Source organism: Protopterus annectens, chromosome 1.part0, assembly GCF_019279795.1.
Source record: "Protopterus annectens isolate FY-2018-M chromosome 1.part0, PAN1.0, whole genome shotgun sequence".
Classification (NCBI taxonomy): domain Eukaryota; kingdom Metazoa; phylum Chordata; order Ceratodontiformes; family Protopteridae; genus Protopterus; species Protopterus annectens.
Window position 1 is genome coordinate 1,739,289,472 of NC_056725.1, and position 9,947 is coordinate 1,739,299,418.

A 9,947-nucleotide genomic window follows, 5' to 3' on the forward strand; every position below is an offset into this window, starting at 1 on the left:
GGGGTTTGTCGTAGTCTTGTAAGCCAGACATAGATCACACCTCAGCAATCTACAGTAGACTGAGTAGAAAGAAAGGGTTTTAAGGTGCTCTGCATAAGGCAGGTTTGTTACGTCTTTTTGTAAAGAACCTCTAAGTTCACTCTAGTTGCTGCATATGCCTGATCAGGTACATAATGAAGGGAGCACTAAACTCTATGACTGGTCTGTTATGGGCAGAATACAGTGGGATAATGACCTCTTTGTACCTAGATACCATGCCCTTACTTATAAGTTGTGCAGCATAAAAGTATTTCCTCACCACTGTGGCCACATGGTGGTCCAAGGTAAGGCTACTGTCTACCACTGGGTCAACTCTTAGGGGTGTATTATCAACATGTTAATTAACCAGGATGGTGGACTTCCCAAACGGTGCAATTATGCATTTCTTAGCACTGAGTTTAAGACCATAGCATCAGCACCATTTGTTAACGAGAGATGGGCCTTCTTGAAGAATATTATTGTCTGCAGGGGAGCTGATGCAATCATCTGCAAACTTAGTCAGCCATAAACCTTCAGTATTTGCTTCCATTTCAGAGAAATAGATGCCAGAAAAGGAGCATGCCCAGTACCAAGCCCTAGGGGACTCTGCTAGTGACTGGCCTCTTGGTGGAGATGGCCTCACCTATTTTGACCTTCTGTGTCCTGTTAGTGAATCAGTTGGCTATTCAGCAGGTGATATAAGGGTCATCTATATTAGTGAGACTGTCTATAATGTCTGAGTGGGGTATTGTATCAAAAGTCTTGGCCAGATCTTGGTATGCAGTGAGCACAGTCTTGCCTTCATCTATTGCTTTGGTGACCTTCTCAAAAAAGTCCACCACATTTAATAGGCATAATCTTCCTTTAACAAAGTTGAACTGTGATGGGTCCAGATTTGTAAGCTACCCATGTCCTCATTTAAAATGTCCATGATGGTTCTTTCCATGGCCTTACATACGGGGCTGGTCAGACTTATGGGTCTATAGTTACCCGGATCAGTGGCTGGGCCTCCTTTGTGCAGGGGAAAGACTGTAGCCCTATTCTATGACTGTAGGCTTCAGTTGAAAAGTGATTCATGTGGACCAGACAGGTCATTTTCATGCTATTTATTAAGCATCCCAGGATGTTGTCAGGGCCCATCGATGCAGTGTTTTTGACTTTGGAAAGTGCATTGATGACCTGTTCCCTAGTAATGGTTGGGGGAATTGTGGTATGAGGTATTTCCTGTGGACTATTGAGGTGGAGTTTGGGGATAAATTTGAACTGAACCTATCAGCCAAAATGTCTGCAATAGCCCCCGGTTCAGTGTGGGTGATGCCATTTATACTACGTTCTGCTCATTGTTATGTATTTCCCCTGAGGTTACAGACATGGCTGTAAAAAGCTTTGTGGTTGCCTTTTGCGTGAGAAGCTATGTTTTCTTCATATTTAGCCTTTGAAGTATTAATATACCCTTTTTAGATGCCTGATTATATTGGTCAGGGTGCTTTTAGTATGTAGGGCTTTGTTCTTCCTGTACTTGGCCAATATTTTTTTTCATTTGTTTTAAAACTGACTGATATTGTGATTCCAACAGGGTGGCTTGTCATTTGTGTTTGTCTTTAATTAATATGAGTGGGCACAGCTTGGTTTATACAGCTATCAATAAAGCTGTACAGAGATTTTGTAAATACCTCAGCAAATTGTATGGTGTTATTGTATTTGGGGGATGCTTGGAATTTAGCCAAGGTGTTGCTTAGTAGAGACAGGTTAGCCTTGTAATAGTTCCTATAGGGTTTTGGTTTCCTGGATCCCTGGGTTTCATTTTTATTTCAACCGATACTGCCTTACGATCAGATCTGAAGAGCAAAGACATTACATTGGGTAAGAAACATCACTCCCCCATGTAAGTGAGGACAAGGTCAAGGATGTTTGTACCCCTGGTAGTAGAATGGAGCAAGTGTTCTAGGATTTAGGTGCGACAGCCCTGCACTGGCCCAGTAATCAGGAAGCCTCAATCCTCACCACTGGCAACAGTGGGGGAATGCACACTGGGATGATGACAAGTACACACACAGTAAAGTGCAATTTCCCTTAAGAGCAGTTTACTCTGTGTGTCCCTCTTTCTCGAGATCCCCAATAAAACTCCCCACTAGCACAGCTATACAGTTGAGTACTTAGCCAGGGTTCCAAGCCAAGTCCTCCAACACTTTCTTGGTCCAAACAGTGCTTCAGGTCCCTGCCCAAGTAGCTGGCACACACACTCTTGGAGATTTGTTCTACACATACACATACACACCTGGGCAAGACTGGCACAGGTTTACTAGCTATGCCCCCTTCTGCCCAGACTATAAGTTATTTATCACTGCCACCAGAACCCCTTATCAGCTACTTTAAGGCCCTTACCAAAGGGTGCCCAATCCTACTGTGTAATGTTACTAATAATCCAAATAGTAGTTTGACCAAGAGGCAGGCTATTAGGAGTGGCCTGTACAGTGTCACCAAGTAGATATGCAAGTACTCTAAAAGCTTAAATATGTCTCATACATATCAGACACAAATACATATTTAAATATATTCAATAATAAATAATAAAAGATCAAGAAAATATTAAATAAATCATCACAATAACTTCAGAGTTCAAACTCACAGGAAATATTTAAAACAACATTGCAGGACAGACTCATGCAAATACAGAAAACATCTAAACTAATCTTTACTATATTCCTAACTATAGCTAAAAGAAATTACTGTACCCTACTTAACTTGCTTACGGCAAGGCAAGTGCAGCAGTGGTGTGTGGGTGTTCTTGTTAGGTCAAAGACAAGAAACAAAATGCCTTCTCTCTCAGACAGTAGAATTCTTAAATTAACATCTCAAACACAGCTGCTGGGTTACTTGCAGCATGACATCACTTTTTGTCACCTGACTTCAGTTCACAGGCTCACAACCCCCACTGATGTAGCATCTAGCATCTCCCTGTGAAAATACATAGCCTTCATAACTTTTCAACTGCTGGAAGACATAAAACTATAAAACACTTACAAAACAATGCAGAAGGCACCATAGTTCTAGATATCCTGTCACCTTGCTGCACTGAAACTAACTTTTATAGCACAACCATAAAAACATTTCAGCTATTTTCCTGACGTTTTGGAAGTTAACCCTCTTATGTTCTAGTTCCCACTGTTAAAACATATACATTTACACAGGTACAATAGTTTATATACATTTCTGTTCTAATCCAGTAGGGTGCACTGTGGTCACCCATCTAGGCTCAGTACTATACAAACCCTGTTCAACACAAACTTCTGTACTGACAGTTTAACATATGCATAACATGCAGTTCTAATACATTTGTAAGACTAGCATATGAATCATATTGATATTCACAAATGACCTATGATTACTTACAAAATTCCAGACAGCTGTGCTGGCAGTATCTCCTTCTGTCACACTTCTATATAAATCATATTAATATTCTCAAATTACATATAATTCTTTACAAAATTCCAGATAGCTGGGCTGGCAATATTTCCTTTTGTGACAGGGGGTATTAACAAAGCTCATGAATCACTGGGCTTGTGTATTAGAAGTGGTGTAGGATTCACATTTTATAAAGGGGTAGTTGATATCCCCAATGAATATTGTTCTGGATTGAATGGTGAGGGACTCTAGTACATTGATATAAGTAGGAAGGGCTTCCTGGGACATGAGAGGGGGACTTATAGGTTGCAAGGATATGGTACGAGACCCTGTTTATGGTGAGTTGCCCATGTATGAGCTCCAGTGGGCTATTCACTTTAACTAGTCTGGATGTGAGGTTGGTTTTAATATAGACTAAGACTCCACCACCTTTAGTTCCCTTCTGTGCTGTAGCTAGTCTAAAGATGTGAAAGGCATTATAACCTTGCATTGCTGCAGGTACGCTCCACGACTTTAAACAATGTCTCTGTTACTACACAGATGTCTACATTTTCCAGAAACAGGAAAGCTTGCAAGGAGTGGAGTTTCTTATTAAGACTTCTGTCATTAAGCAGTACCACCTTCAGATATTCCTTTGTGGATTCAGTTCAGTTTGGTATTGCCTAAAAAGGCACTGTGGGGGTGGAAAAGGTCTTTGCTAATATCCGAAAGCCTACAAGGGATGACTGAATAGTCAAGTGTACATGAGGCAACTGCAGCAATGCCTCAGAATAAACATCTCTACCAGATTGGCCACAGAGAGTTGGGAAGTGCATATCCATGGCTACTGATCTACTAGGGTGGAAGGAAGAAAATTTAAATACTGAATAGGTCAATAAGACAAGCAACTTGATGAACAATGATCATCTATGCACAAACTATATGCTCTAGTAGTTAAAAAAAATCTGTCTAGACAGTAAGAGTATTTTAACAGAAACTTACACTGCAAGTAATCTGCATCTACACAGATTACAAGGGTCAATTACACTGCAAGATACTGGTGACTATAGAGATCACTGCTAGGCACCACTGCAGAGAGACCAGCAGTTCTAACAAAACACTGTTAAAATTGGTTAAAAAGTGCAGATATTCAACACAGAAACAGTTAATGGAACTGTGATAAAAACAATGTGAAAAACAAGTGCCAAAACAGTGGATATGGTAATATAATTCTTAGCTTGTCTGGAGGTTATGAACCAAGCATTGCGTAACTGTGGCGCTTAAATAGCAGGGAGATTTGATAAAAAAACGAGGCCTTGTGGCTAATCAAAAACAGCACAAACTTCTTTCTTTTACACAATCATAGGCCAGAAAATGACACCAGTCCCTCCTACTCTCACTAAAGTGGAACCAAGGCAGTTTTAGCTAAAGACTATAATTCATATACATACATATATAAATATACAAACACACATATACGCACATATGTACTTATAAACACAAAAATGTGTGCACACATGCACACAAAGATATATATATATATTGCACGCACAGACACACACATATACATGCATATATACATACATACATATACACAAATATACACTTACATATATGTTAGTGTTGGGGTAGTTTGTGACAAAAGAATGACAAAAACTACTCAACTAACTACTACCCCACAACCTCATCTCCCCAGCTCAACATGGGTTTAAGCCTAGTCATAGCACCACCACTGCTCTTGCATCTTTCTTATACACATTGAACCATGTTCAAGACTCAGGATACCTTGTCTCCTCACTATTTATTGACTTTTCCAAAGTATTCGATACTGTCCCCCACACACTTCTTCTGACCAAACTCTACAATTAGGCATGACATCCCCTACACTAGGCTGGTTTTCCAACTACCTTACAGACAGACAACAAGCAACCAGATGGCACCAATCCCTCTCTCCTTTCCTCAACATCAATACTGGAGTCCCATAAGGGTCCATACTAGGTCCACTGCTCTTCAGCATTTTCATTAATGATTTCCAAACCAGCATACCCCATGCTAATGTCATCCAATATGCAGATGACTACACCATCACATGTATGGCCAAGTCTACTTTACAAATACATACACTCAGTCAAAATGCCTTAACCTCCACTGAAACCTGGATGTATAATAACCATTTAGCCCTACATGCTAATAAAACCAAACTCATGTTATTCATCCCCAACACCTCTAACCAAAAATGAATTTACCATCAACTCATTCAACAACACTTGCCTCTCAGTAATCCAATATACCAAACTTCTAGGGGTCATCATAGACGAGCATTTAACCTTCAACCAGCATATTAACACAAACATAAAAAAAAAAACATCAGAAACTGGGCATTCTGTACAAGCACAAATACTTCCTCACCTATGCAGCAAGACTATCCCTTGCTTCTTCCTTTCTACTTCCATCCTTGCTCTATGGTGCACCTCTCCTTACTAATATACAGTCCTCTCTTAAATCAAAACTGAGCTCATGCTACAATAAAAATGGCAAAATTTGTAACCAGCACCAAAAACTCCTCCCACCACTGAGTATCACCCCAATCTCTAAACTGGCTAGAACGTCCCCAACATCTAATATACCTGCAACTAACCACAGCTCATAAGCTAATCTATAAGCCTTCTATTGTCCTGCCCTCTCCTCTATGTTCACCATGTATCACCCAAACTGACCTCTGCGATAAATCAGATGCTCCTTAATGTAACAAAAACTAACCTTTCCGTTGGTTAAATGCATTACCCATATACTATAGCAAAACTATGGAATGCTCTCCCTCCTTCAATTAGTTCTACTAGCAACCCTAAACGCTTTAAGACCGCTGAAACAACACCTGTTCACCCACTGGCTGTGTACATGTACCAGCACTGACTATAAAAAAAAAAAAAATATTCCTAGTCTTCCTACTTTTCTCACCATCTCACTTACGGCTCAGAATCCCCATATACATTCAGTGCTTCCAACTTACTAAGTCCAGGACATGCCATCCAGCCACACATAATCTACTATTCATTCTTGATGCCTATATCGCAATAGCTCTAAGGCTATACCTTACTTTCAGAATCTTTAACCTGCTGCTCTCCATCTTTCCCTCTCTACTGCAAAACTACAACACTGTATTTTTCACACATTCGCTATTATCCCATGTCATCAACTGTAGACTTGTTTGGCTTGCATACTTAAAATATATATGTTATAACTAGTATTATCTATTTTACTGTATCACCTATTCTGTAATGTAGTGTTCTGTACTATTGCTGCTTGACTTCTGTATTTTGATTTTGTAGCTTTATCATGTTGTTTGTTTTTGGAACTTTTCTCCCCAAGGCCTCTACTGAAAATGGGCTCACCTTGGTCCAGTAGACCTCCCGGCAAACAAATGCAAATAAATAAATGATAAAAAATAAGCTCAAAAGTAAAGTGCACATAACAGTGGTGCAAAACAGTTACTCTGTATGGCAGTTCAAGAAGCTTGAGGCGGTAGTTAGAAAGTGTCTTGGGATGGGTGGCAGGAAGCTTAATGTGAGGCAAAGAGATGAGGACATCGAAAAGAAGGCATGCCAACAACCTACTGCAATGAAGTTCAAGGAAAACAGATTACAGCAGTGTGGCCAACTGTACAAGAAAGTAAAAGATGATTTAGGTAAGAAGCTTTAGGAGACATTAAGAAGGCAGGAAGAAACACAGATGTTCAACCAAGAGATGGATGGACTGCATAAAAGAGTACTTGTGACAGTCAGACATGACTGTCAAAGAAGGTAGGAGAGTGACAATAAATTAACAAAGGTAGTGACAGCTGACACAAAACCCCAATCCCATACAAAAATTGGAAAAAGATGTACACACACACACACACACACATATATATATATATATATATATATATATCTACACACACACACAAAACTATACATATATACACATACACAGCTGTTTGCTTGTGTTATACAGATATATTGATACTGTTTTCTAAGAAATTACAGTTAATCGGTTATACTGATTCAACCATTTCAACAAACAAGACTGTGCCTTAGCCGAGTTTAGTCCTGATAAAGATATTAAAATATCATGAAATTTTGTATATTCTGCACACTCTGAAATCCAAAACTAAGAAAATAAAAGTGTAATAGCCAGAATCAATGTAGTCTAACCATCCACTAAAAGGAACCACCAACAAACACAAGGAAGCTCAATCAACTCTGATGCTAACCTCTTAGGGACCCAATACAAATTCCTGGCTTTCTACTTATTAAATAAGTGCAAAATACAACAGACAACCAAAGGCCACAAACCCCTTTCACCCGGTTCCATAATGTGCCCGTGTATTATGGTATTTCACTTACTGCACTGTGAGGCTCAGTGGCCCCCTCTCCCGCTGGGCGGACTCGAGTTAAACAGTCCCATCCGTAAATAATTTTATACGAAAAACAACTTAACCCCCGACTGAATGCAGAAGAGACTTGCCCAGCCGGTCTCAGAAAAGAGGCGGTTACTGTTGACTATAAAACGCGTGACGTTACCCGCTCCCAGTTTCGGCACACCGGAATTAAGAATTCACTTACATGAACTTTAACCAATACAAAATCATACAGTAGTGAGGAGGCGGGTGTATTTGTAGCTAATGCTCGTTTTTCTGGTGTTTCAGCTGCTGTATACCTGTGTTTCAAGCATACCCCTTTTTACCTAATATTTTTGGTGTGTTCCTCATAAAAGTTTTGTTTTTGGGGAAATTATTGAGGATTAAATCTCATAAATAATGGCAAACATTTGAGTTTCAGACGTCTTACCTTTCAAGTAATACATGCTAATACAAAGTATGTTATTCTAGCAACTTTATAAGAGCAATATTGTCCCTATTTTGGGGGGCTTTGTCCCTCTCTCTCTCCCCCGCCCATTATTTTACTCTGTCAGATTTCTTTAGAGGTTGAGAGATGTGGGGTACGTTTTATAGTTTTATGAGTTCCATTTTTTTACTTCATTAACGTTTTAAGCAGTTTAGGCTAGCTTGACAGGGTACGTACGTTGTATAATACCAAGGAGAAAAAATTCCAGGTTATTGCAGATACTGCAGAGCACCATTGACCTAAAGATGAAAACACAGAGTTTAAAACTAGTTTTCAGGCAGACGCAGAGCACGTTAGATGCAGCAGACACAGCACAGTAGTAATAAAACTTCGTCATTGATATGTCCAGTAATGCAATAGGTAGACAGTTTAAATACATACTTCACTTCTTTGCTCAAGAATTCTGGACAAGTTAAAAAAAAATTCTTGACTAGCCAGAATATAAGTCATGGATTAGGAATGGGAAGGATGGCAAAGGTCTAAAATCAAAGACAATTTTGAAAATATATTACTCAAAATCACAGCACTTAGAATGTTAACGAATTAGGGGCACTTTTGAAATAAACTTTTAAACTGAGAGATTAGCAGAATACGAGAATGTGAATTAATATGCATAGGTTCATAGGTTAGTACTATGCTATCGGCCCTAGGGCCTATGCAAGCCTAGCCATAACAATTCCCTGGATATTTCTTCCCACAATATTTACTTCTCTGGACCCTTTTCTAGCAGGGCGACTGCCATGATCCCCGGGGTGAATTTCCTATCTCCCACCCAATCATCAAGGTTCCTTTTGAAGAGGGCCAAGGAGGCGCTCTGCTTGACATGTATGGGCAGTCTATTCCAGAGTATGGGGAGTCCCTGGGTCAGGAACCTATCCCTTCAGCATGTTTTGTTCATTGTGATAACAAGGCTTAGATCCCTGGAGCGTGTGGCTCTGAGGGATTAGGATTTCTTTAAGTGGAGCATGTCCAACAGCTCAGGGTTTGACATGGCCTTGTATGTTAAGCAGAGATCGCCTCTGAGTAGACGATATGCCACAGAGTATAGCTGGAGTTTTTTTAGATGGTCAGCATATGGCATCTGCTTTAGGCCTGTGATTCTTTCAGTGAGGTACTTCTGTGGCCTTTCCAGCTGTTGCAGATGTCTTGTGAGGTACATACCAAACGGGGTATTATACTCTATAATGGGTCTAATGAGGGATGAGTACAGTGGGACAATGACCTCCTTTTTTCTGGATGAAAAGCCCTTAATGATGAGGTGTGCCACATAGAAGGATTTCCTGACTGTTGTGGCGATGTGGTTATCGAAAGTGAGACCACTGTCCACCTGTGTCCCTAAGTCTCTCATCACACTTTCAATGTTTAGTGTACTGCCACCTATGTGGTAAATCATGGGTACATGTTTTTTTTCCAAAGGGGATAACTATACATTTCTTGGCATTAAGCTTGAGCCCATGGCTCTGGCACCAGGCATCTGTTTCTATAAGGCCCTTTTGTAGAATAGCCACATAATTTGGGGATTCAATAATGGCTCCTAGTTTGCAGTCATCTGCATTTTCTTTTTTTTCTCAAAATGTTGTTTTATTTTTCAAATACAGTTGAATACATTCCATAGTATTTGTATATAATATCTTAAATAACTATATACACTATTTACAT

At 39.8% G+C, this 9,947-nt stretch overlaps 1 protein-coding gene across 1 annotated transcript in view; it reads right to left on the minus strand.

Moving 5' to 3' along the window:
• LETM2 (leucine zipper and EF-hand containing transmembrane protein 2) overlaps nt 1-7,950 on the minus strand; it is a 1,071,376-nt gene extending 1,063,426 nt beyond the window's left edge. The window contains exon 1 of the mRNA XM_044068981.1: nt 7,788-7,950. The gene's annotated coding sequence lies outside the window, so the exon portion shown is untranslated. The remainder of the gene's footprint in view (nt 1-7,787) is intronic.
• Nucleotides 7,951-9,947: the final 1,997 nt, after the last annotated feature.